At 41.2% G+C, this 25,707-nt stretch overlaps 1 protein-coding gene across 3 annotated transcripts in view; it reads left to right on the top strand.

Annotated features, from left to right (window-relative positions):
* The window catches only part of LOC138788681 (G-protein coupled receptor 22-like), a 155,363-nt gene that overhangs the window by 90,198 nt on the left and 39,458 nt on the right, over nucleotides 1–25,707 (top strand). The window contains exons 1-2 of one of the 3 annotated variants that reach the window (XM_069966788.1): nucleotides 7,652–7,700; nucleotides 10,332–10,450. The exons of the other annotated variants lie outside the window; for them this stretch is intronic. The gene's annotated coding sequence lies outside the window, so the exon portion shown is untranslated. Of the gene's footprint in view, nucleotides 1–7,651; nucleotides 7,701–10,331; nucleotides 10,451–25,707 lie in introns of those variants that run through there. 3 annotated transcript variants of the gene reach the window in all.

Below are 25,707 nucleotides of genomic sequence, written 5' to 3'. Positions count from 1 at the left end.
TCACTGATACAAACCATCAGACCAGGCTCTCATCTTTTCGTGCAGTCCTCTTCACTCCTGGGGCTACAGCAGGATTTGCCTTCCCGACTAGTCACCAGGGAATGAAAGCGGCTGCTACCTCAGAACCCTCTATAGCTCTGCCTCTGCTGTCAGTGACTAATGGAGCAGGACCTGTGTCTTACAGCACACATGGGAGCTGGTCTATCTTCAAGAGTTCGATCTGTTGTACTGTGTACATGAGTAGGTGTTTTTATCTAGCATCTAATGTCTGTCTTAGGTTACATCTGTCAGGACTAGAACACCAGGCGTCCTGTCAGTGCACGCCGGCACGCTATAAATAATTAGGTGCCATTAAGCCTATTAATTAATACTTCCGAAACGGCTCAACAATTGTCACCGAAGCCACTCATCCAGCTAAATGGCACATTACACATTCATTTCCCGGCATTTGAATGTTGTTCCCATTGTATGACACCACTTAATAATCGTACTCACGTTTGTTACTGAGTTATAGACTTGTTCTGTTTCCAGCTAAATGCCCCGTCTCCTAAATTCAATGTTATGGAACCTGTGGGGAGCGCACAATACACAGAGCGGAAATTATAGACAAAGAGGGGTGGGTAATGATATAATCTGAAAGACAGAATGAGGGGTGCAGCCCAACAAAGCACAAAACATGCAACAATAAGCAAAGGAAAGATGAAGCTGTTAGACAAATTAGTTGATGGCGCCCATTTATTAAGATTATGGATATCTTGTTTTTTTGGAGATATACAGTATATATATATATATATATATATATATATATATATATATATATATATTTTATTTTTTTTTATTTATTTATTTATTTATTTTTTTATTAAAGGGGTGCTGCGGACAGCTGGAACCAGAAAGTTATACAGATTTGTAGATTACTTCTATTTAAAAATCCCAATTTCAAATCTCTAAAAGCCTTTCAGTACTGATAAGCTGCTGTATGTTCTGCATAAAGTGCTGTTTGCTTCACAGTCTGACACGGTGTTCGCTGCTGCCATCTCTGTACGTGACAGTAACTGTCCAGAGCAGTAGAAAATCCCCATAGAAAACCTCTGTTGCTTTGGACAGTTCCTGTCATGGACAGAAGTGGCAGTAGAGAGCATCATGTCAGACTGGGAAGAAAATACCACTTCCCACAGGACATACAGCAGCTGCTAAGTACTGGAAGATTTAATATTTTTTTAATAGAAGTAATTTGCACATCTCTATAACTTTGTGACATCAGTTTATTTTTTTTTCTCCAGATTACCCCTTTAGGCTATGTTCACACTACGTAAAAGTACGGTCGTTGTTGCCATCGGCAACAACGGCCGTACTTTATGTGCCTGGGAAAATAGCCTATTCAGCTATGGGATCCTGGCCGGAGCGTATACATATCGTATGCGCTCCAACCAGGATCCTGCATGGGGCCGCAAATAACTGACATGTCTCAGTTAATTGCGGCCGTAGGAAACCCTGTCATTTCACACTATGAAGCCAGCCGCTTGCTTCATTGTGTGCAGTGGGAAGCTCTGATGCGGGCGCGCGCTGATGCGCCCGCATCAGAGCTCTGTGGCCGGAAAGATCATACGGCCGGTCCAATACGCAGTGTGCACATAGCCTTATTTATGATAAACTTACACTTTTGGATACAATCCCTAAGAGTGACCAAAGAGACTTCCTAAACCTGTTGGAGAATTAGAGAAATATTGGTAAGATTTCATTTCCATTCACAGCCTCCCCTCCTTTCTTTTAATTTTCAGAGTTCAGAGTTCCACATCTTTTTTTCCTTTAGAGGTAGAGGATATAAGTAATCTGACTGTAAATAAAGTGAGCAGACAAAACCTCAGTATGCATGAAAGGAAGGCGCCTCCTGATCTATGCGCCAATCCTTATTTTATAGGGAAGGATACAGATAAGCAGGGAATGCAGTTCTCTGGTCTACTGAATTAGACGTCGCTAAGGCATAACGTCAGTATAGTAATAAAAATTTTATTTCAAGCCGCCTTCTGATCCTACCGTGGTGTTCAAAGAAAATTGGATCCACTTCTAGAATGATCTAAGATGTATGGAATCATAGCTAAAAACGATCTGATGCTTATCAGTATGGGATGTGGAGGTCTTTACTTTCTACATGCTATTATAGCACATCAAGGCCTAGAAAATCCTCTGGGTTACTCTATTGTGGAGATTAGTGACTCATGTGAACATGTTTGTATATGTGTAGAGAGTGAGATATATATATATATACATATATATATATATATATATATATATATATATATTATATAGTTAACAAGTCATAAAGATAAAGGCTTCTTGGAGGCCCACTTGTTCTATCACCAGTATGAGGACCTTAGCAGTAGCCACCCAAAAGGGGAAGGATAATAGTGGAGGGGCACTGTTAATTTTGTGCTTGTATGGGAGGAGTATTTGTGGAGTTAGGCTATGTTCACATAATGAGATGGCCATGAACATCATTTGCGTCCATTATTCTAAAACAACAACCATTATTATTAAATATCGGCTTTATTATAAACACATAGCCTATTTGTGCGGGGAATACAAATGTTTTTACACCTTATCAGACTGTCACATACTTTTTTTCTTTTTTCCTATCTCACCTTACATCTTGTTTTGTAATAAGAAATCAGCGTAGCTCTAGTATGCCCAGGCCCGTACCAACCCGGATGTGCAGCATTTGATTAACAGTGCCTGAAAAAGTTGGTTGCAGTTCTGAGCTTTGTTCACACAACAAAGAAAAAATAATGTCCGTCATTTCGCTGTCTGGCATTAATAGTAAAAACGGTGAAAGGATGGTGAAAAAAGATGTCCGAAAATAAATGTCATAATCATTATTTTGACGTCCGTGCAGACAACATCTATCCTTTTATACACTGTGTGCAACGCGCGCCCGTCTTTCTATTGACTTCAATGCATTGCATTTAAGTCAATTGAATCACGGCAATAACTTACTTCTTTTTAAATAGAAAAGGCATCCGCCTTTTCTCTTTTTTTGATGTTGTGTGAACATAACACAACAGAGTTCTGGAAAACATGGACTCCATGTTTTCCAGGCAGCCCTAGGGCTGCATGCAGCTTCTTTGGCCACCAGTAATCGAATGCCACGTTTCGTTCGGACAAAACCAAGCGCAATTAAGGTTTGCCCCTCTCTAATATGAATAAATAAATTGACACCTGGGTGTTTCTATTCCCCTTATTTATAGGTTGTGTTATCTCACAGTCAGCCCTAATTGGACAGTGTTGGTCTATGTAGGCACACCCTCTTGACCTCTTATATAATTTTTTTCCATGTATTTCCATTAGAAAAATGATTTTTTTTAAATTAGATTTCATATAATATGACAAAAAAATGTCATCTGCGGTAAAATTACCCCCCCCCCCCCCCCATCGGTAATCAGCATTTGAAGAGTTAATTGTTGACAATTGTTGACAAATAGAAAGTAGCGCACGCTCTGGTCCCTCTGAACCCAATCGTACTCAAGGTGAGTTCCTCTCTATTTGTTATATACTCTTTATTATTTTTAACATATAATAAATAACCTCTAAGTACACAATATATAGGATGCGGCGGATCTCTTAGAACTCGGTAACGTATGTGAGCACGATTGTCACACAGTAGAAAAGACATTCAGACGCTGGGATATGAATGTCTGTTGTTTCATGAACAAGGGCTGAGTGTGAGCCTTCCTCAGTGCCATCTTTCTTCTTTGTTTATTCATATACACAGTGGAAATGACACAACTTTTGCATCATATAAAACGCTGTGATTATTAAACCTGAGTTACCACAACTACAGCAGCCATGAGAACGCAGAGAAATGGTGCTGAATGCAGTAAATAGAAATGCTCCAGTGGAGTGTATGTTGTTTTCAGGCTGTTGTTCTGGTTTTGTAAATAGAGATTAGTATTAGGCTATGTTCACACTTTGTAAATTAACAGGAAAATACAGCCGTATTTTCAATATAATAATAGGCTCCATTGAAATCAATGGGACATTGTCCAGCAGTGCACACACCATATGGAATAACATCCATAACTGTAGTAGCAGGCAGTAAGGTAGTAGTTATCCATTACCTCCCCGCTATGTGTACGGATACACAATAAAGGATTGCTTGCCTTCAGTGGACCCGGTGAGTGCGGGATTTCATTTCTCCTATATCTACAATGTAGTAGTTATATTATTGATCAGAGTAATATAGAAGTTATATTCTTATATACAAGACAAGTACAGTGGTGCCTTGGATTATGAGCATAATTCGTTCTGGGACCGTACTTGTAATCCAAATCCACTCTTAAACCAAAGCAAATTTTCCCATAAGAAATCATAGAAATGCAGACAATTGGTTCCACACCCCAAAAATAATGATTTATTATTCTGAATAACATGTAACAAACATCAGCAAACAAACAAATGAAACAAACATCATGGGGGAGATTTATCAAACATGGTGTAAAGTGAAACTGGCTCAGTTGCCCCTAGCAACCAATCAGATTCCACCTTTCATTCCTCACAGACTCTTTGGAAAATGAAAGATGGAATCTGATTGGTTGCTAGGGGCAACTGAGTCAATTCTCCTTTACACCATGTTTGATAAATCTCCCCCAATGTTTTTATGTTAAACATAATTTTAAATTTTTTTGAGCTATGGCGCCTATTCTATTGAATGCACATCACTGTGATTAGGAGGAAGCCTTCAGTAATACAATGACTTCATTGCCAGAAGCACACGTGACTGCACACAGCGGTCAGTCTATCCATTTGCAGCAAGAAAATGAGGATATAAAGTCATCTTTTCCGGAAATTGGTGCCGATTGATAATATACAGTGACACACATCATCTGCCAACCCTATGAATTCTGTATAGAGGATGAAATCTCAGCCTTGTGCCTTGTGATGGGTCATTTCCAGGAATAGAAAGATTAATATGGAAAATGCATTGCTATATGAAGAATGCGGCTTTGCGTAAAGTATCATATCACTGCAAGGTCACGAGGACAATGCAGGGAGATCTGCTGAGCAGGATGCTGGCTGGGGTTCAAAAAACTTCTTCATTATTAAGAAAGTCAATTGATCCAGTTATTTTACGTACCTAAAATTCCTTTAATCCGGCATTTGATGATTCAAATTCTGATAGTCCAGCACAGAAGACAAAACAGATATAACCACTTATAAGACTCCAATGACTAATGAATGATTTTCAATAACCATCTACTTAATATTCTAGAACTATTATGCCTAAGAATCCAGCACCTCACGACCACTTGTATAATATGTTACAGTAGTTATGTAATAGAGTGTCTTGTGCCTGATTCCTCTATTATGCCCTGCATTTGTCATTGCTTAATATTAAGAAATCAAAACCCTGGGCCCCTAGCTGCCGTGGAAGTCCAAAGGCACCCCCACCCCCTCCTCATGTCAGAGAGGCTGATTGGGTGACACAGTGAATCCACTACCTACTGTATGCCTCACCATTTCGAGTTGTCCGGCGGGAAAAAAAAATCTTTCAAATCAACTGGTGTCAGGAAGCTACATAGATTTGTAATTTAATTCTATTTTAAAATCTCAAGTCTTCCAGTACTTATCAGCTGATGTATGTCCTGCAGGAAGTGGTGTATTATTTCCAGTCTAACATGAACTGGAACAGGAACTGTCCAATGCAGGAGAGGCTTTCTATAGGGATTTGCTACTACTCTGGACAATTTCTGTCATTGACAGAGGTGGCAGCAGAGAGCACTGTGTCAGATTGGAAAGAATCCACTACTTCCGGCAGGACATACAGCACCTAATAAGTATTGGAAGACTTGAGGTTTTTAAATAAAAGTAAATTACAAATCTATATAACTTTTTTGCTGGAGTATCCCTTTATCTACAATTCCAAACACTGCAACAAAGTGTCAAGCGTAATAAATAACCAACACTTGCTGAGAATGGAACAGGATTACCTCACATCAGGGGCGTAGATAGGGGTTCAGCCTAGGGGGGCGAGTGAGTCTGAGCGGGCCCCCAACCAACCTTACCCATAGGGAACCTCAGCAGGTGACAAGGCTTTCTGAATAATAAAGGGAATATTCTTCTACATTACTCATAGTGGATAAGGATAAAGAGCAGCGTAAGAGGCTTCTGTACATTTCACATATAGAACCACAAAAAAATTTAAAGTGCTTAAGATTAGAAAAATATAGCTGCCTTCTTCCACAGACAGCACCACTCTTGTCCTCAGTTTGTGTGTGGTATTCGACTGAAGTGAATAGAGCCAAGTTGTGATACCACACACAACCTAAGAGCAGGGGTGGCGCTGTTTTGGAAAAAAGCAACTATGTTTCTTTTTTCTTAATTCTGGAGAACCCTTTTAACCAGATTATCTTTGCCTAAAAATAATAGTGGTATAGGTAATAAGTTTTTAGACATTAAGGCTATGTTCACACTGCGTATAAGTCCAGCCGCATTTCGTACGCCGACGTACATGTGCGGCTGAAACTACGGGCGTGGGAAAAATCGACATGCAGCCGGATGCGTATGAACTGCGAACATACGCCCGTAGTACAGTTATGCTTCCCTAGCTTGATTCGAAGCGATCTGAAACAGGTCATTTACTTGGAAATCTTCGCCCAGCCCAATAAAACTCACAGAACCTTTTGGATCGAAAAATCAAGTTCAATTTGGCTGAAATAAGTACTTCGTACGGGACCGCATGGAAATCCACGGCCGTGAGTTGGAACATTTCCGTCCTCAAATAATGGTCTTGTTCATTTTTCACGGCGCCGCATACGATCCGGCCGTAAGCTCATACGTAGTGTGCACTGTGCGGGCGTATATCGTATACTTTCAAGCGAACGCATCAACCTCAAAACTACGTGCAGAAACATACGCAGTGTGAACATAGCCTCAAAGGGGTGAGCTGGTTGTGATCATACATGTACAATCCAAGATATGTGATGAGCTGCTAGATATCCATTTCCTATCTATCTATCTATCTATCTATCTATCTATCTATCTATCTATCTATCTCCTATCTATCTATCTCCTGTGTATACAGTGATATGCAATATTATCTATCTATCTCCTATCTATCTATCCATCTCCTATCTCTCTCTCTCTCTCTCTCTCTCTCTCTCTCTCTCTCTGTCTATCTATCTATCTATCTATCTATCTATCTATCTATCTATCTATCTATCCACTATATATATTATCTATCTATCTATCTATCTATCTATCTATCTATCTATCTATCTATCTATCTATCTATCTATCTATCACATTACAAGAGGACAATGATCACATGTCCTTCATGCACCAGCATCTTCTCAGCCCCGCCCCCTCATGACATCACCACAGGTCCTTCATCCACAAGAATCCTCTCCAGTTCTCAGCCCCGCCCACTTATGACGTCACCACAGGTCCTTCTTCATTGCTCTGCAGGCTGTCTGCAAAAGAAATAGCTTTTGCAGACAGCATTAAAGGGAACCTGTCACCCCCTGTGCCGGGGTGACAGGCTCCCGACCCCCCGTTAGAGCCCCCCGTTAGAGAATGACAGGAGAGTCCAGCGCTCTGTCATTCTCTATGAGTGTTGGACTCATCTCTCAGCGCGTGCGCCGGGCTGCAGCGACTGAGATCTTCATCACCCGACCACCTCCAGAAGCGGGACCCTGCGGGATTAGGTGAGTATAGGGGTCTTTAACGGGGGGTCGGGAGCCTGTCACCCCGGCACGGGGGGTGACAGGTTCCCTTTAAGCCTCTGAGACCTCAGTGGGCCCCTACCAGTGTGGGCCCAGGAGCCACTGCACCCCCCAAATTTCGCTTATGCCTCACATGCATATATTGTCAATGTCAAGAAGTGGGGTTGTCTCATTACAAATAGAGGACCACTGAGTTTGGCTATATTCACACACTGTATCGACAATGACCATCGTTTGACACGGTCATTTTTAGCAGTGTCAAACAACGGCCGCTGTCTTGCATGTTCACCTAGCCGATACTGCAGTATTGGCCGGATGGACATTATTTTATTTCTATTTGGACTGCAGGCACCTCTGGGTGTGCCGGCAATGCAATTATGCATTGTACACGGCTGGCAGTTGTACTTTACATTGTGTGCACAGTTATTTTCTAAGGCCGTTGTTTGCAGAGCTGCAGCTGTAGAAATCAGACATGAGCATTATTATCTGCAACCACAGTTCAACAACGGCCATAGTGTATACTGTGTATACACTACGTCCATTGTTGCATTGAAATCATTGCAAATGTATTGATTTCAGTTAAAAGAACGTCCGTTGTTAACTAAATGAATACATTGTGTAAACATGGCCTTAATGTCAAGTATTGTTTGGGAGGTTGGTTTCAGTCATACATTAACCCTGCTCAGACAAGAATGAATTGGCTCAGAATCGGCATGTCTTAAGTGAAGGACGACCCTCCACTATAGACTAAAGGGCCTTTTATGCAGGCCGAGTATCAGCCAGGAACTTCGCTAGAAACGCCCCAGCGGCTGATAATGTCCAGTGTAAAAGTGACACCAATCAGCTGAGGACAGGGAAAACACCTGATCCTTGACTGATTGGTCCCTTTACACGTACAGATAAATCACTTAAAGCGACTCTGTACCCACAATCTGCCCCCCCCTCCCCAAACCACTTGTACCGTCAGATGGCTGCTTTTAATCCAAGATCTGTCCTGGGGTCTGTTCGGCAGGTGATACAGTTATTGTCCTAAAAAACAACTTTTAAACTTGCAGCCCTGTGTCAAACTGCTGTGCCCTAGAGTATCTGTGCTCTAACCTTGCACCATCCGTCCGTCCCTCCTCCCCACCCTCTTCATCGGTAGGAATGCCACTGGCAGGATTTTTCCTATTCCTCTGCAGTGAACATTGCACAGGTGCCTTAACAATCCAGCCCATGTGCCGTGCTCACACAGGTGAGGAATAGGAGACAATCTGCCTGGGGCATTCCTAATGATGAAGAGGGCGGGGAGGAGGGACAGAGAGGTTGTGCCAGCCTAATGCACGGACACTCTAGGCCACGGCCGTTTGGCACGGGGCTGCAAGTTTAAAAGTTGTTTCTTAGGACAATAACTGCATCACCTGCCGAACGGACCCCAGGACAGATCTTGGATTAAAAGCAGCTATCCGAAGGTACAAGAGGTTTGGGGAGGGCAGATTGTGGGTACAGAGTCACTTCATACGCTCATTTAGAAAAGTTTAACAAGCAATGTTTTTTTCTTTTAAACGATAGGTGTTTATTCAAAAGGATAAGTCACTACAAAAGTCATTAATATTATAATATTTTACAATTGTAAATAAGATCGTAATTGCGTTCGTAATATATACTGTGAAGGGTGAGTGTTTATACTGAAGGAATTGAGAAAGATCAACAATAAATTTGAGGTCAGTTCTAGGGATGGTCCGAAACTGCCGAGGTTCGGGTTCGTATGAACCCGAACGCTCAGCGTCAGATTCACGCTGTCTGCCCGCTCCGTGCAGCGGGTGGATACAGCGGGAGGACCGCCTGGAAAACTGGGATACAGCCTATGGCTGTATCCCAGTTTTCCAGACGGTCCTCCCGCTGTATCCACCCTCTCCATGGAGAGGGCAGACAGTGGGAATCATTGCCGAGAGTTCGGGCTCGTACGAACCCGAACCGAACTCGGTTCGGACCATCCCTAGTCAGTTCATAAAATGTGATCAACAACATACAAAAGAATTTTCGTTCGTCATTTGATCGTTGCTGCGTTTACACCATAAGATCATCAATCAATTTAATGATTTATTGCACGATAATCAGCCCATGGAAGAGGCCCATAAACAGGTCTACAGAGGCTACAACTCACGTACCCCCTGTATTTATATGCTGGATTTCTCACTAAGACAGCATTAACATAAGCTCAGTGTAGTACTTTCTTAAAAACATCTAGGAACTCTTTGCCATAGTCTTCCTATGAGGAAATAATTGGTAATCAAAACACACTGTCGTCTTGGGAAATCCACTTCTAATAAGAACAAGTTTGCCCTTTGGGACACAAAGAGGAATTATTTCTAATGCTTCCAAGATAAAGCAAGGTTGACAAAAACACGAAAACATAAAAATAAAGAGGTTGGACAGGATTAGAAAAACAGTGCCGCACCTGTCCACTGGTTGTGTATGGTATTGGTACTGTATCAATGGTGCAATGGTATGGTATTATGGTATTGCAAAACAGCCCCAATAATCTCAGTAAAGCTCAGTAGCAATATCAGATACAATCCAAAGCATCCATGCTTGTGTAATGTCTTGTACAATGTATTGCTCTCCTTCTAGGAGGTTATCCCGTGACACTGTGAAATGGAGAGATACTGCTGAACACCTGTTGGGACAATTGCAGAGACAACCGCCTGATGCCTAGCATGTAGAAATCAGCGATCTTACCAAAAGTACAGGTTTGCACAAACCCAAACGAGTTAGGCCAAGTTCACACTATATAAGACACCGGCCGTCCTGTGACTTGGCCGTGTCATGGAACAGCCAGTGTTAAGTGAAGATCATCCCGATCGGTACTGCCGGATGATTTTTATTCCGATTTTGAATCGGGATGCGGGCGCATCCATGTGCGCCTGCATCCCAGTTCACCATTGAACACAATAAAGAGTTCGGACGAAGGCGTATGCTACATTGTGTGACCTGTAAGGGTTGTGAAGCCGTTATTTAATAAATAGCAGCTGCACAAAACTGACGTCAGTTTGTTGTGCGGCCGCTAGTGTTTCCGACTGGAGCGTATATACATAGCAGGATTCCCTCTACCTGCAACAAAATGTAAGTTTAGTGTTAATCTTGGACGTTGTTGCAAATCAGCAACAACGGCCGTAATTGATACTCAACTAACGTTGTGAGAACATATCCTTACAATGGTTGGCAAATTAGTTGTCACCAATGATTACCAAATGAAGAAAACCCCCAAACAGTTTTTTAATATATTTTTTTCTGACAGTTATTTGGATTCTGTAGACCGTAGATGTAGTTGCTTTAGCATAACACACACTTGAGTTGATGTCTGCATACATCTCAGACCCGACACCACAGCAGCCTCTTCCCACACACTTCTACCGCCAACGGAACATTGCAGAAAGACTAAAGCAGTGATTGCACATATTATAAATGCAGGTAACACATGCCTTGCTATTGACAAACACTCTCCGTGTAGTGTGTCAGGAGGGGGGTCATCTGAATAGAATGGGGAGCCTTGGATCTTTACATTACTGAATTGCTCATAAGTGACTGAGAATTTATCATAATGGAGACGTGTCTTCCAGAGTGCCGAGCTCTAGAAAGAGCAACAAAAATGTTTGCGAATCACAGCATTTCATTGTTGAATCACAGCGGCTTCATTTACTCCTGAACAGAACTCAAACATATGTAGCAATATTTAAGCTGTGACCAACCTACTTTCCCCTATTCTTCGGCACTAAGAGATACACCCCCAACTGTTTACTCCGATGCCTCATTTGAAGCTTCTGGGGCCTCCGACTACAGTGTTACATTTACTATGTTATACTGTTTTATACACATAAACATTCAGCATTTACTAGTATGCAGGAAAATCCTGAGCTCCCCCTAGTGGTGACTGCAGGCAGTCAGAATTTTATCATGAATGCTCTCTATTGGGATAGTTAAGTACAGAAGGCTTTAAAGAAATCAATCACAGTATGTTATGTAAGTTTAGGAAAAATATGTGTGTGTTTGAGGGTAGACAATCACTTTCAGACTGGCAATGGATGCAATATTTTTCTTGGTGGATGATTCCAGTTATTCTGACAATCAGGTCTGTGATATTCTGTCAGATAAAAGTCACATACAACCACACAATACTGAGTTTCAGTAGCAAATAAATCTTTATTATGTAGCATTTAAAATACAATTTATTAAAAAGAGGGAAAACCATGCATTAAAGAGATAGTGGTAATCCCGGAGGGTATATACAAGTACAAAATACCATATTATTGTTATCTGCCCACCTCACAAAAGCTGCATAAGTTAGGGCTTCATGGGGTGATGGGTCCCGGAGGAGTGTGATTGTCATTGACTCATAGGTAAAATGTCTATTCTGTCCCAAACCTTTGCAGGGTAATGGAGATTGAAGGGCGAAATGTGGTCCTGCTATATCAGTGGGAAGTGATGTGAAGTATGTAATTATCTGCATATAGGTAGCTTATATATTTTTTTGCACTTTATTTTATTTTGATATGGACCCTGTAATGATATGTGTGATATGATGCCCTAACGTATGTAGCTTTTGTGAGGTGGGCAGATAGCAATAATATAGTATTTTGTACTTGTATATACCCTCCGGCATTGCTTCTATCTTCTTAATGCAAGGTTTTTCCTCTTTTTAATAAATTGTATTTTTAATGCTGTATGATAAAGATTTATTTGCTACTGAAACTCAGTATTGTGTGGTTGTATTTAATCTAAGGTAAACTGAGGTAGAAGTCACTATAGTGCACATAATTTTGTGATTAATTTAGGATTTTTATACCATAGAGTGCACATTGACAAATTAGGTATTAACCAGATAAAAGTCACTTAGATATTAATCTACTTTATTGCCTCTTATCTCCATTGCTCAATGTGTCTAAGGGTTAACCCAACATCCGTCTTGTATCTCAACCTTTAGTTTTGGAACTGTTGTTGTAAAAATGGAGAATCCCTTTAAGTTACATTAACCATAAATGACGATATTTTCCCCAATAAGACGCAGATTCTATTTTTCTTTCTTTATGAATTGGAAGGATTCATATACACAAACCTAGTAAGGCTGGGCTGCAGTACCAAGTGCAGCCATTACATAAGTGTGGATGTTATTACCCTGTCACAGCTACTGTCAATGTTACTATTATTATTACGTATGTCAATGCATATTATTATTAATAATAATATGCTTCTGCAGCACAGTTTTTTCCTTTTTTTCACCTCATGTTGGAGTCCCCCATTAAATAATACTAATCTTATTGCCATTGACTATTCTTACAACAAGTTTATTTTCACCTTGTCAGGATAAGGCTTATAACCCCCCCCCCCCCCCCCCCCCCCCCCCCCCCCTTAAATCATCTACACAGCAGAATTTATTAAGACCAGCGTCTCATTAATGCAAACATGTGGAGACTAAGATGTAACACGTTTATTAAGAGGTTACACCTTTAACCATCTAAGCTACAAGCTGGTGTGAATTTCTGCTTTTATTTTCTGGTGTAAGTGACAGTCGGCATATAGCAGGCCATGCTCCATCCACTAAGTTGCATACACTTTTTTGGTTGGTTAAAGCGGCGTAAAAACTCCCAAACCTCGTGTACAGTAAACATGTTCCTTTAACCTCTACCACTCTGCTATATGTGACTCACTGCAGCATCCACATCACCCTGGATACACTCAGGAGAGCTCCTTAGATATGTGAAGACGCCTGCTGAGAGGATTGGATTCATGCTATTATTTCTCTTCATAAAGTACTGATATATTCACATCCCCCACAATGCACAGCAGGTCTCACCAGCAGAGCTAATGGAAGGTAATATTATCAAGGCACACAACCCTCAGGAACCAAAATGGTTTTTTTTTTATATATTTAACCCTTTGTAAATCAACTGATTTCTAACAACAACAAAAAAAACGAATCTTACCGCATATTAAAATATTTTGTCATATTATATAAAGTCTAATTTAAAGAAGACCTCTTAGTTTCGATGTTTTCCTAATGGAAATACAAAAAAAACTGATAAATTGTCAAGAGGGTGTGTCCTTACACAGTCCAATACTGCCCAATTAGGGCTGACTGTGAAGTAATACAACCTATTAAAGGGGTTTCCCAATTTAAACTACACACAGGATGGAGACAAGCATAAGATCACAGGGGGTTCAAACCTCCAATTTCCTAGGGGATCTCTAGATTGGAGCCCTGGCTCCCTTGTTTTAAATGGAGCTGCTGGTGGGTGCGTGACCCGCAAGTTCATTCATTCAAAACAAAGGAGCCAGCGCGCCAATCTAGAAATCCCCTGGGGGCACCGGGGTTGGATCCCCCGTAATCTTACAGGCCAGGAAAGTAGATCATGTCATGCAGCATGAACGCTTGCCAATAGAAAAAAGAGTCTAGAGCTCAGCACCATAACAAATTAAAGGGGTTAAATGGTTTTTTTTCTAGAGATGAGCGACCCGAACCCGAACTTTCAGCATTTGATTAGCGGTGGCTGCTGAACTTGGATAAAGCCCTAGGGCTATGTGGAAAACATGGATATAATCATTGGCTGTATCCTTGTTTTCCAGACAACCTTAGAGCTTTATCCAAGTTCAGCAGCCACCGCTAATCAAATGCTGAAATTCGGATCGACTCGAACCTGAACCTGGTTCGCTCATCTCTATTGTTTTACAAATCCATATGGTTGGCCACCAACCAATGTGTCATTTATTATACTGGTGTCCCACTAAGGGTCAGAGGGGTACATACAGAGGTGCAGTTTGCTTGAGTTATTGTCCTTATTGATCAGATTTGCCTGCACATAAGCAGCTCCACACGAATGATCACCAGGCTGACCATTGTCAGATGCACTCGACATAACCATGTGACCTTATTGATGTCATCGGGTCTAAGTGCTTCGAGTTATATACTGTATATACATATACTAACGTATGCAGACTCACATCCTATGGCTTCGGAGACTGGATATTATTGGATAATTGAGAGAGCATCAAATGTCCTTCATAAAGCTGTATGAAACTGACATGAGTCTATAGGAAGATCAATAGCACTGACCTGTCTTGAACTGTGCCGCACTCAGTCTACAATACACATTTATTCATTTTAAATAGAGATAGAGATATACTGCTGCAGTCTGTAGGCACAGATGCTTTGTCACAATTAACTCTGTCACCACGCATAATTTCCCTAAACCAAACCTGAAAGTTTAACATATTTCAGGTTTAATCTAGATATAGTATTGATTTGCAGCTATTTTTCTACTGACCTTATACTCCATATAGTCATATTCAGAGCATCAAGGTTCAACTGCTTTAAATCTCACTGCAAGGCTATGTTCACACATGGCTTAACATCGTCCGTTGCTATGCATTCAGGACATTCCTGCAGCCGATACCTCTGTATGAACTGCAGGAACGTTCCTTTTTTACAATTGACTTGCAGGGCACCGTCGGGTGTGCCCACAAATCAATTAACCAGTCACTTCAATGTTATGTGCGGCAGCCGCCACACTTTAAATTGTGTGAACAGCTATTATTTCTGGACACTGTGGACAGCATCTGGAAATAATAGGCATGAACATTATTTTAACACCCATGTGTGTACACAGTGGGCGGCATTGCATTGACGCCCCTTCAGTAAAGAACGGACACTGATTCCATTGCAATTAGGGTCCGTTCTTTACTTAAAAATATCGTTGTGTGAACATAGCCTAATGCAGTCAGGCATAAAAATGAGAATGTAAAACACACACAAAAAAAATGGTTATGTTTCCACATACCAATAAACGCATTTGCGTGGTTTGCATGCATAGTTTCAAATGCATGCATTCATCAGCATGTAGGAGCACGGCATTAGGCTGGCTTCATATGTGTGATCCCAGCCTACAGCTGACTTTGTTTCCACATTAGAACTGTCACCTGCCGATGTAAGTGATGCACCTGATGCTACATTGTGGCTGTTTGAGAGGTGTTTTAATCCTGCAGCTTCTTTCAGGCAGTGGGGTTCATTGTTCTGGAGAAATTCTTGATTTCCGAGCAGCAGATGTCTGAATATTACATGTGAGATGAGAGTATCAAGTCAGGAGCTAATTAAATTAACCGCAGTTCTGCTCTCGTCGCCCGCTCTTTGCATTAATGCTGCATTGTGGGACTATGGGAATGTATACCTGCTCCCTTAGGATCCCAGCTCTATCAGGCTCCTCTGAAATACAATGAACCACACAAAAGCTGCTGAATGTCACAGAATTTACAAAAGAATAATATGACCGTATAACTCAGACTACCTTTTTACAAAAAAAATCTAGCCAGATTTTTCTACCTATTTGATATTTAAAAGTTCTTAAAGGTGAAAACAAGTGATTCCCTATGCTTGGCATATGGGATAACTAACTGATACTGTGCTAACCACTGGGACTACCCCCCACCCCCATCATCTCAAGAACAGGGATCCAACTATCTACGGGAGCCAATGGAGATACAGTACAATGCTTGGCCTTCTCTGACAGATTCCATGAATGAGTCATATCCCTGTTCTTGAGCTGTCAATTAGTTATCCCATATCCTGAAGATATTACATGACTTGTTTCATTAGACAACCCCCTTATAACTGCTTTCTAAATAAATTTCACCAAAATGTTTATAATTCCTATTTCTATTGTAGCCTTGTTTTTCTTGGGTATTATGGTCATATTCCATCATTGTATGATAAACTACAATGAATAACAAACCAAACTATGAATAACACTACCCAATCTTAAAAATGAAACCACTGCAGCCTATTTGCAGTCTTTTCTTGTGCAGCGTACCTGTGCTGGGCAGGTGGGCTGCAGCTCAATTCCATTCAAGTGAAGGGCTGCGGTTCTCTGCACAGCTGGGTGTCAAGGGGCATCATTGTGCAGGGTAAAACATTCAGGGTAAAGCCACACATTGTGGAAGCTTCATGCAGACAAAACCACATCCTCATACATTTTCAATTGACCGCAGAATTTACAAGGAATATTATTGTTGATCCCCTTAATGCAGGAATTGATTTGAGTGAACTTCGAGCTCTGGAGGATCTTTTATTAGAATTCTGTACAGTACTTTTCCTCTGTTATCCTTTCAAGATATATATGAATAAACTGACAGCTGGGTGTTACCATTCCCCTTGTCATTGGGAAGCTGTCTGATGGACAAGATTTAGTCTGTGTTCACACGTTGTGGTACTGTTGCTTTTTTATTCCACTTATTCAAAAAAAAAAAAAAAATTGCAGCGTTTTTGCCACAATTTTGGAAACCACAGAAAGGGAAACGGAAACAATAACTCCCAGTTCATTTTTTTTATAAACAGTAAAACCTGGGGACTGTTTCATTGAAATGTGGTCTTTTCTTAGGGTGGTCTTTTTTTAAAAGGCCAATATCCATAAAGTATAGCAGACTGAAAATTTGTCATAGGAAATCTGGTCTGGATAAGGGGTTGGTCTTTTGGAGAGGATTTACTATATTTCCAGAAGGGATGACTGAGGAAAAACAGAATGCAAGGTTCTGAGCAGAGATGTTCCAAAATTGTTAGTTCATGGGGAATATGAGTATTTAGTGGAACAGGAGAACAGAGACAATCTCTGTAAGGGTATGTGCACACTACAGAATCCCGACAGATCACCGTGGATTCCACAGCTTGCCCCTGCTGATGGACGCACACATCTCCGCTGGTCCCATAGGCTCTATTCAATTGTTTGCCAGATTACGCTGTCCACTCGAAGAATGAACCTACTTATTCTTCGGGCAGACGGCGGAATCTGGGGAAAAATAGAATGAAGTCTATGGGACCAGCGGAGATGCTTGTGTCCTCAAGCGGGGGTGAGCGGCGGAGTCCGCTGCGGGTGGTCTGCCGGGATTGTGTAGTGTGCACATGCCCTAACTACTGGGTGTCAGGACAGCTAGAGTTCCCGTGGTGCCAGGTGAAGACATCCTTGGCAAGGACATGGTTACTACCAGGCAAAGAATAAGAGAATTAATCTCTGGTTTTAGGAGGGCAGAATTCCCATTAATCAAAGCCTTTCCACAAACCTAATCACAGCAATTCCTGCATAATTTAACTGCTCAACATCACGAGATACAAAAGGCCAGTACTTAGCATCTTGTGTGTTAAACTGCAAAATCAGTCGCTCACGCCAGCCGCTGACCTTGGCTTCTCTACGCCGACATTCGGAAACAAATTAATGAACACAGCCTGATGAAACCAGGCCGAGGTGTAATTAGTGAGCAATGAATTATGGGTGCGAGTCAGAACGGGCTCTGTCGTCTATCTGCATGAGTGACTGCAGCTCTCTATTCAATGCAGATTTACATATTATTTCTCTTGTAACACCTGCATTTATATTTGGTTGTCTGGTAACCCTATAATGATGCTTTGTCTGGCAACATTGAAAACTAACAGTGGTGTCCAAATATTAGCCAGTGGCTGTCTATAGGGGAAACACACTGCATATACATTTACAGAGCTAATACTGACTTCAGTGAAAACTTACAAATTAGCATATGATTAGCTCCCCCTAGAGGTAACTAGAGACAACCAGAATTTAATTTATGTGTCATTGTCACTATATGGTATACCACAGCTATGGCTCTCAGAAGGAATAGAAAGTCCACTGCCACCTCCATATGTAAATCAGGCTGGTTATCTAAACTAGACTACTATGATAAGCATAGACCTATATCTAACTTTGACTGTGTGTTTTATGGCCCAAAATATCAGTGTTGTGCTACCTGCCTCATCAAAGGTGGCAAATGAGGTTGCATTGCCATGGTTCAGAGACTTAAGTCACCTCAAAGCTATACAGGGTGGATTTTTTTGATGCTTCAACACGGAAGCTGCTACTACATTCACTTTCATTAGCTGAACAATCAATATGAATTTGAAATGGGTCAAACCACAGTGAACAGATCTTCAGTGGAATCATGGGGGGGGGTTCAAGTCCCTAGTTTAAGTAGTTATTATGACAGAGAGCTCAAACAACTTTTTCCTTATGATTCATACCCAGCTGATGAGTTCAATATGTTGTCCATGGTGCTCAACACAGAGTTGGATTTGCTGGGTATAACTTTTGTTGCAACTTTCTGTTCTGATAATGTTTGAACCACAAGATATATTGCAAATATTTTAATTTAATATTATAATTTCTAAGACAATTCGGGGCTTTCTTGATATGCTACATGACAACCTAACCATTGGAAAACTTGACTTTGATCTAATATGGCTCCTTTAATGATAGCGGACATGTTCCAGACATAGCCTAAAAGATAGGCCCCATCACCCTTTACTTACTGGGGTACTAGGAAATGTAATTTTTCCTTCAACTTTTCAAATAAAAGGTTGTTCTGAGACTTTTTGTGACCCAGGGGGTGCTAGTTGTCACTTGCAAGCGCAGGTGTTGTGGTACTGCTGCAGCTCTTGTCACAGGGCTTAGGGTGGTAATGATCCCAACACATGCCTGTTGAAGAACAGTGTAGGTGCAGGTGTAGTGCAGAGGAACCACAGAGTACTGTAGAAACTTAAACAAATTGGAACTTTTACTGTAAGGTTTCTTAAGGGCACAGTCCATGCTTCCTTTGTTAGTTCCTTTGTTATCAAGGTGCAGTAATCGGTTAGCTTGAGATTTCGCTGCCCGAGATGCCTTGATAAAACTTTGGGTTGGGTACTTGAATCACTGCTTTAGCAAGTATACTGAAATAACGTGATTTTTAGGCTCACTTCTGTAAACAGGCATACTAAATACTATGGCTTTCTTTAAGTTTTAGCACATTATCTTCATGAAGCTTACTTGTTACGTTATCTTTTTCCTGACTTAGAGGACAGTGCGTTACTTGAAGACACTTGGTACTAAGCTGTAAGGGACCTACCTTAAGGGGGAACCTATCCAGACAATTAGTACTAAGCTGTAAGGGGGCTACCTTAAGGGGGAACTTAACTTATCCAGACACTTGGTACTAAGCTGTAAGAGGGCTACCTTAAGGGGGAATCTATCCAGACACTTGGTATTAAGCTTTTTATAGAAGTTTCTATCATTTTCACAACTACAGATGTCATGCTAACTGTCCTGTAGTTACTTGGTTCTTCTCTACTGCCCTTCCTGTGGATGTTTTTGACATTGGCCATTCTCCAACTATCAGGAACATCTCCTGTTATATCTTGGTCATTACTGGGACTCTTGTCCACCCTATCTTGATATATGCAATACTCTATTATTGTAGAAAGGACAAGATTTACTGTTTGTACGTGTATAATTGAAAAATTAAAAAAAAATCAATAAAAACATTGAAACAGGAACATCTCCTGTTTAGAGGGATTAGTAAGGGTGGGGTCAACTATCACAGATTGGAGTTCTTTAAGAATCCTGGGTGGACACCATCTGGACCAATTGCCTTATTCACCTTTAGGCTGGGTTCACACACAGTATATTTCAGGCAGTATTTGGTCGTCATATCAGGTCCTCATAGCAACCAAAACCAGGAGTGGATTGAAAACACAGAAAGGATCTGTTCACATAATGTTGAAATTGAGTGGATGGCCGTCATTTAATGGCAAATATTTGCTGTTATTTTAAAACAATGGCTGTTATATTGAAATAATGGCCGTTATTTACTGTTATATGGCGGCCATCCACTCTATTTCACCATTGTGTGAACAGATCCTTTCTGTGTTTTCAATCCACTCCTGGTTTTGGTTGCTATGAGGACCTGATATGAGGACCAAATACTGCCTGAAATATACTGTGTGTGAACCCAGCCTTAAAGGGGTTAACAAGCGCTACAAAAACATGGCCACTTTTCCCCCTCTCTTGTCTCCAGATTGGGTGGGCTTTGGAACTCAGTTCCATTGAAGTAAATGGAAAAGGACAACACCAGCCAAAACTATTTTTTAATATGTTATTACTTATGAAAAGTTAGACAAATGTCTAATGTACATTAATTATGGGAAATGCACATATAGGGCTATTTCCCTTAATTTTGTAGATCAGGGAGACTTCAGATTCTCTGAAATACTGTGACGTCACGAACCGGACAAGTTCCTCTGAAATTTTGGCCTCTGGAGAAAACTCTGGAGTGGAAACCTTACAGCTGGAGGCAATGCTATATCCAACCATACTGTGATTGTGAAAGCCTCCTTCTGAAAACACTGAGCAGAAGTAGCTATTCAAATGGTCAGCGGCCTTATGACCATCAATAAAGATACCCTTCCCCATTATTTCTGTAATATTGATCACTGCCGATTTCACTGACTATTTTCCACCCAGCTTTTAGATACTAGAACGGGACAGCTTATGAGTTAACAGAGGCAGATAAGTTTTGTAGACTCCAATAGAAACAAATAAAATTACCATATTCCAGAATGAAGACGATGGCAGAAGAAAGAAAACAAAAGTGAAACCAATTTTAAGAAATGAGGGCTCCTTTTGAATGTAGCACAGCTGGATCCCACATATGTCCAATTGGAGTGTATCTTGTCGCAGCGGCGCACCTTCTCTGCTGCATTAAGACAGGGGGTAATAGCACTGGTTGCTATAGATACACAAGACCTGTCACTCGGTTGCTTTGTCAAGTGCATTCATGTATGCTGTATAGAAACCGTTTATGTGGATGTGCAGAGTGTGCGTCCTGAAAACACGCCAAGATTGATACTCTCAATGTGGAATTTCAGCCATTATATGTCATGTAATAAAGGAAAATAACATGTTGTTCACGGTTATAATACAATTGAGCATGCCATTGTACCGCTGGCAAATTGTATAACTGATACACTTGTTCATCGGTTACGCAATCTATCTTTAGCGGCGTTTATTGTAAAAGTTACAGATTAGTAATGGGTATCAGAGGAGAACAGCGCCGCATGTTGATCTCCATTCAACAAGGAAGGTTTTACACAAAACTGTGGCAAAATTAAGATATTAGGACACCAAGTAACACAGCACTGATCTCTGACACTTTCAGGAGATAGCTAGGGGCTTAAAAGATGAGGGACACAAGCCCCAAGGCATATATCCCATCCACATACATAAAAAAAGATAGCTATCAACATGTTCTCTACAAAGAATATTACCAGTGACCACTATTAATGATACCAGAACACTATGATCACTACCATTACCATTACAAAGTGATGAAATAATATTACTATTACCAAAAAAAAAACCTTTATACAAAGACCAACATTACATACAATGACCATATAATAATACAAACCTGTCCTTCACTAACACTCTACAAACTGTGGGAGATTAGATCTGTAGAGTAGGGCAGACAGCAGGATTGGCAGTCAGAGACAGTGACACAAACTTGTATAAAACAGAGATGCCCCTGTTTATTGAAACCAAAAGAAATTCAGCCTTACATACAGGCACAAAGTAAAATAAATCCTGCTCGTCTGAGCTGTAACTAACACAGCAAATCCTGGCTATACAGGTGACTTGCTACCAGTCACCCAACATAAAACAACATCAGTTGGTACAATACCAGTGTGGCTCAAAGTCCCAGCAGAAGCTTTAGCAGCCCTGACCCTCTCCACAGCCAGGAGAGACCTCCATGCACAGCCACAGCTCTATACACTCTGTGCCTCCACTTATGAGACCTGTGATCAGTGGCCTCCAGCACCTGGGCTGACTTGGCCAGATAGAAAAACCTGGACTGGCCAGAAAGGGAATGACAGGCCCCACTACCAACCTGTCTGTCATTCCATAAAAATCCAGGCCCTTTTACAGCAACTAAAAACAGTCCCATAGCAAGTAGTTTGCTATGGGTTTTAACTTTCCTGGATTCCTCCATATCTCACCCAGCTTTCCCTGGATGAGGTATGGACTTTCTGGAACCTAGTGTTCACATATGACAGGTACCTCGGGGAGATATAGCGATTTCCAACCACAATCCCTGTCACTGTCTCACAAAACCCTAAGAGTGATTACATGCCATATACACCCAGTTACTCACTGGTGACAACCCCATGTTCTACAGACTGCTGCTCGTATGCCCATTCTTACACTGACCTCTCCCCATGCCCCATCTCCCTTGCAGACCATGCCATCCTCCCCATGCCCCATCTCCCTTACAGACCATGCCATCCTCCACATGCCCCATCTCCCTTGCAGACCATGCCATGCCTTCCCATGCCCCCACTAATTCATAGACTATTCTCTACATTCCCCTCCTGTAACACAGACTGCTTTCCACCCTTGCCTTTGCTGAACGGACTGATCTCCATAATCCCTTCTCTTTTACAGACACCTCCTCATGGCTGTTCTTTTATACAAACTATACCAGATATCCACTGTATTTCCTTAGACTGCTTCCCATGCTCCCATCTCTCTTACAGATTTCTCCCTATGATCCCTATGCCACACAGACTACTCCCTGTGCCTCCATGGATCTCACATGCTGCTCCTGAGGCCAAATCTGTTAGCCTCAACATTGTCCACCTTTCACCCACAGACTCCTTGTCATACTCTTCTCTGCAAATTAATATTTTTATGCCCATATTTCTCTCACAGACTGCTTCCCATCTGATACTCATTAGAGATGAGCAAACTGTTCGGACTTTTGGTCTGAAAGCAGTTCGCTCTCTCATTATGCCTGCGATCCCGGCTGCATAGTTGCGCTCCCGGGAATATGCGGCCAGGATATTCCAGGAAATCCATGGTGAATTCCCTGGAATATCTAGGCCGCATATTCGCAGGTTCACAACTATGCAGCCGGGATCTCAGGTCATAATGAGAGAGCGATCTGCTTTCAGACCAAAAGACCAAACAAGATCTTAGGCATAATGAGAGAGTGCCGATGCCGTCGGACCAAAAGTCCGACGGTCTGCTCATCTCTACTACTCATGCTTCCCTCTCTTACAGCCTACTTCCAATGTCCTGATCTGTTACACAGACTGCTATCAATTTAGTTAAAGAGGTTATTCAGCGTTATAAAAGCATGGCTTCTTCTTCCAGAGATAGCACCACTCTTGTCTCTAGTTCAGGTGTGGTTTGCAGTTAAAGGGTTATCCAGCGCTACAAAAACATGGCCACTTTTGCGCGACTCTTATCTCCAGTTCAGGTGTGGTTTGCAATTAAGCTCCATTTACTTCAATGAAACTGAGTTTTAAAACCCCACCCAAACTGGAGACAAGAGTGGTGCAAAAGTGGTCATGTTTTTGTAGCACTGGATAACCCTTTTAAGCTCCATTAACTTCAATGGAGTTGCAAAACCTGCACCCAATCTGGTGACAAGAATGGTGATGTCTCTGGAAGAAAGTGGCCATGTTTTTCTAATAACAATAGGGATAACCCCTTTAAGTGCTACGTGAAAGCTTTATATCACCCTAGGTGAATTTGCATTAGGCGACTGCTTAAATAAGGTTGTAATTATATGCACTGCTTTGGTGGTAATAATATGCCAAGGTTTGACTGTAAAGAAAAACAGCATATGTAAAAGCGCACACATATATATATATATATATATATATATATATATATATATATATATATATATATATATATATAAACAATCCTTAGTAAAGCAGTTCTCTATAGTATGTAGAAATTGCCACCTCATGCAGGAAGATTACCTTATTTTGGACAGTGGGTTGCTGGAGAATTAAAGGTGTATCATTTGAATATCATTGAATACCGCTGAGATTGCTGTGGGACCCTTTTCAACAGTATCTATGAAGTCTTAATTCACAGAACAGTTTTCCTGTATCCTGCTTGTTTATACAGGGACATAACTTAAAGAGAACCTGTTAGCTGTCATGCACAGAGCTGCAGACATAGGGGATAAAATGATGACTCCTGTTTCTTAGCTGGTAGCTATTTGCATAGTTATCATATCGATAAGCGTCACACGGGCAGTGCTGAACTGCTGCATGCACACATCACCCCATCCCCCACTCCTACCTTCTTCACTTCCAGCACAAAGCCCTCTATGTCAATAAGGAAGGGAGGGGGAAGGCATGCATGCTGCACCTCAGCACCATCTCTTTGACACTCATGAATAATTTGGAGCTGTCATATCACCATTGTTTAGATCTCTATTAAAGTACAGTACAAGGACAAGTAAGCTTACAAGAATGTTTTCCTTGTACTTTACCTACATGGATAAATACAGTACAAAGAAAACCCCACTGCATTTTTTAGGGAGTATTTGTGACACAGCGCTGTGTCTGGTTAAATCATTGTTCCTCCAACAGCAAGGGAACCCCCACTTTGCAACTACCAGACACATAGGGGGACATTTACTAAGGAGTCTAATGTGTGGGACTTTCCTAGTGAGGATTGGTGTATATTTTGTTCCAATATTTTATGACTGATTTATTAAAATGTAGCACATAGTAAACGTATGTAAGTAATTCGCAAAAATTGACCAGGCGTAGGCCTTTACCTGTTTGTGCGATTTTTTTTAAAATTGGGTGCTTATCCTGGATAATGCAAACTTAAAAAAAAAACGCATCTAAAAAATATTCGCCTGTCGAATACTGATTCATAAATAAAGATTAGACCAAAAATGGGTGAAAAAATCCAATTATTCACGCAATAGGCGCAAAGCCCTTGATACATTTCCCCCATAGACCAAGATGTAATAACCGCAATGCACCAAGTTTATTGTCCCCTGATACGATTTGGTTTAAGAACCTTTCCAAGTGCTTGTTTGTTTTTTTTTCTTAAAAAGGAGGAGTGGTGGGTAAAGTAATGAAAAACTCCAATGATTTTCTATAGTGTGGCCCCACATGTTTGACACCAAATTAGGCACAACTCTTATCTCCAAAAAGGAGGTGTAAAGGAAAAAATGAGGACACACTCGATGTCTGGATTCTGAGCCAAATGTGCACCATAATATTAAATAACACCGGAACAAGGGCAAAACAAGCTTACCACTTGGAAAGTGAAAACAAGCAAAAATGTGAAAATCTGGGGAATAGCCCTTGCATATAGGGACTGTCTGG

Source organism: Dendropsophus ebraccatus, chromosome 4 (assembly GCF_027789765.1).
Source record: "Dendropsophus ebraccatus isolate aDenEbr1 chromosome 4, aDenEbr1.pat, whole genome shotgun sequence".
Lineage (NCBI taxonomy): Eukaryota > Metazoa > Chordata > Amphibia > Anura > Hylidae > Dendropsophus > Dendropsophus ebraccatus.
The sequence above is the reverse complement of the archived record's forward strand: the minus strand, read 5'-3'. Positions and strand labels throughout refer to the sequence as shown.